Genomic DNA, 2373 nt, shown 5'->3' with positions numbered 1-2373 from the left:
CCACCAGGGTCCTACAAGAATGGCACACTCAAGTAGGAGTATTAGAGGAGAGCATAATGAAAAGATTGTTAAAAGCAAGGACACATTTAAAGGAAGCCAACAAAGGCTGGTGATGCATTCCAGGTGCAGCAGCTGCAGGGGGGCCAGGACCACCTCTGTGCCTGAAGGGACAAGGCTAATGCCCCAAACCCAGAGAAACCCGTAGCTGAGCCTTAAGCTATAGTTCGAGAGCTCTGGACTTCAGAAGAGAAAGCCACTGCCAGTCTGCAGCCTGCCCTCTCTCTCTCCTCCGGCCTCTCATAAGGTGCCTCTCATAAGCTGGACCATCCAGAAAGCCAGAAAATAGGGAATTCCCAGGCTGTGGCTTCCAGGGGTCAGAGCAAGATGGACAAAAGAGGATAATGGACCTAGAGGGGGAAATGAAGACTTGTACACACTGCTACAGAGGGATGCTTCTCTGCAACTCGGTCCTTGGGAAGAGTCCTTCCTCAGCAAGTCAAAGACAACAAAAACCATGTAAGTGTTCCCTCCTAGTCCATGTGGGGTCAGGAAGGCTCAACACAGAGAACTATAGGGAAGCTAACAGCACAGAGGTGGATTTCTCACTGCCCGCTGCAGGGGAATTACCTTAATTTGGCCAACCTGTCTGTGATAAAGGGGAGAGAAGCCCTGCCCAAACCTCCTTGGGATCAAAGGCATGACCTTGGAATTCCTGGACTTTGGTACCTAGGTCAGTACTGGTGTTCACAGGGAGAGTTACTGGTGTTTCAGGTGGGTATTTGAGAATTAAAAATAGAAGAAGGTAGGGTTGGGACTGGCTGTGTGCAAGAGCATATGTGCTGTCTACCAGTGCTTGGAAGTCAGGGCCACTTTTAAAATAAAGATAATCTTATCACTTCTTGGCCTTTTGGCTAAGATCAAGTGTAGTATCTGTTCTTATCCACTGAAATAAAGGCAATCCCAAAATGAAGGCAGTTTAGGTGACTTGGAAAGGCACATTCCTCTTATCTATGCCATCTTTGCTTTAATACTACATCTCTCCCTCAACACACATGCACGTGCATACACACACATCAACACACACACACACACACACACACCCCATGCCACATCAGGTCTCTCAAGTCCGAACCAGCCTTCCATCCCCTCCTGAAGTTTCAACCCCAGCTTCCACTGAACCCCCCTCCTCACCCTGATTTGGTCATATTTCCTATTTAGTTTAAATCAACAGTCTGATTTTATCAACAATAATGCTTTATGGAGGTTTATTTCTTCAAACAGACTGTGCTCCTCTTTGCTATAAAGTTAATTTTATGTTCTTTGTTCACTTTCCTAATCTGCAAATTACCTCCTCCCGTTCCCTGATTACTTACTATTGGAAAAACAAGCCCCTTTTTGCCTCCAGTTTGAATATTCTCTGCCTTATCTTGATGGCCCTAATCTCTCTCCCCCGACTGGCCTCTCAAAGCAGCAGTAGGTAACCGGCGGGGCACAGCTGCGGGCCAGCACAAACCCCCGCGCAGCAGCAAGCCGGCCAGGCCTTACTCCTCCACAGGCATTTTTTTCCCAATTCTTTTTCTCAAAGTGTGGGAAGAGGCTCAGCAGCAGGGAGGATTAGAAATTCTGGGATCCACTCCATGCTCTCAGAAAGTCCTAGTGGGAAGACGGAGAACTTCCGACACTCAGAGAATCAAGGACAAATGCTTCAGAGGCTGACGTTTGGCTGATACTGCATGAAAAATGACCAGACTCTTTTGTTGGAAATGCCCGAAGCGGGAGGGGCTGCAAAAGGAAGAGCTCACTGCGAATGGAGGGAAAACAGAATCAGCTCTTACATGATCACGATTTTTAAAGAGGATGGGGAAGAGATGACCTGGCTGTCAGAAATGTCAAAGAGAGTTAAGTGTGTTTGTAATTGCACAGAGGGAAGGGAGAAAGTGAAATGGGGAAGGACCAAGGAATTGACAAAAAATTAAAAAGACAGAGCTGGAAGGGATCTTAGCAAACCTCATGCTTTACGAATGAGAACACTGAGGTCCCAAGACCAGACCCCAAGTTCTAACAACAGGAAAAGAGTGATGATATTGATGATAATACTAATGGCAAGTGATATTTGCTTACTGTTATTTATCAAACCAGTTCACCCTCTAACTGTTGTTTAGCACATGCCACGTTCATTTCCATCTCCGGGCTTCTAGGTTCCCAATAACAATAAAAGTTAATATTTATTATGTGGTGTGTGCCGGACACTGCCTAAAGGCTTTACATGTCTTATCACATTTAATCTTCCAAAAAAAATTCCAGGAGGTAAGTATAATTGTCATCCACATTTTACAAGTGGAAAAAAGTGAGACACACAGAGATTCATAACTT

General features: G+C 45.6%; 1 pseudogene; it reads left to right on the top strand.

Moving 5' to 3' along the window:
* The first annotated feature begins 891 nt into the window (after nt 1–891).
* On the top strand, nt 892–1036 carry LOC137222895 (U2 spliceosomal RNA; annotated as a pseudogene).
* Nucleotides 1037–2373: the final 1337 nt, after the last annotated feature.

Source organism: Pseudorca crassidens, chromosome 3 (assembly GCF_039906515.1).
Source record: "Pseudorca crassidens isolate mPseCra1 chromosome 3, mPseCra1.hap1, whole genome shotgun sequence".
Classification (NCBI taxonomy): Eukaryota; Metazoa; Chordata; class Mammalia; order Artiodactyla; family Delphinidae; genus Pseudorca; species Pseudorca crassidens.
The sequence above is the reverse complement of the archived record's forward strand: the minus strand, read 5'-3'. Positions and strand labels throughout refer to the sequence as shown.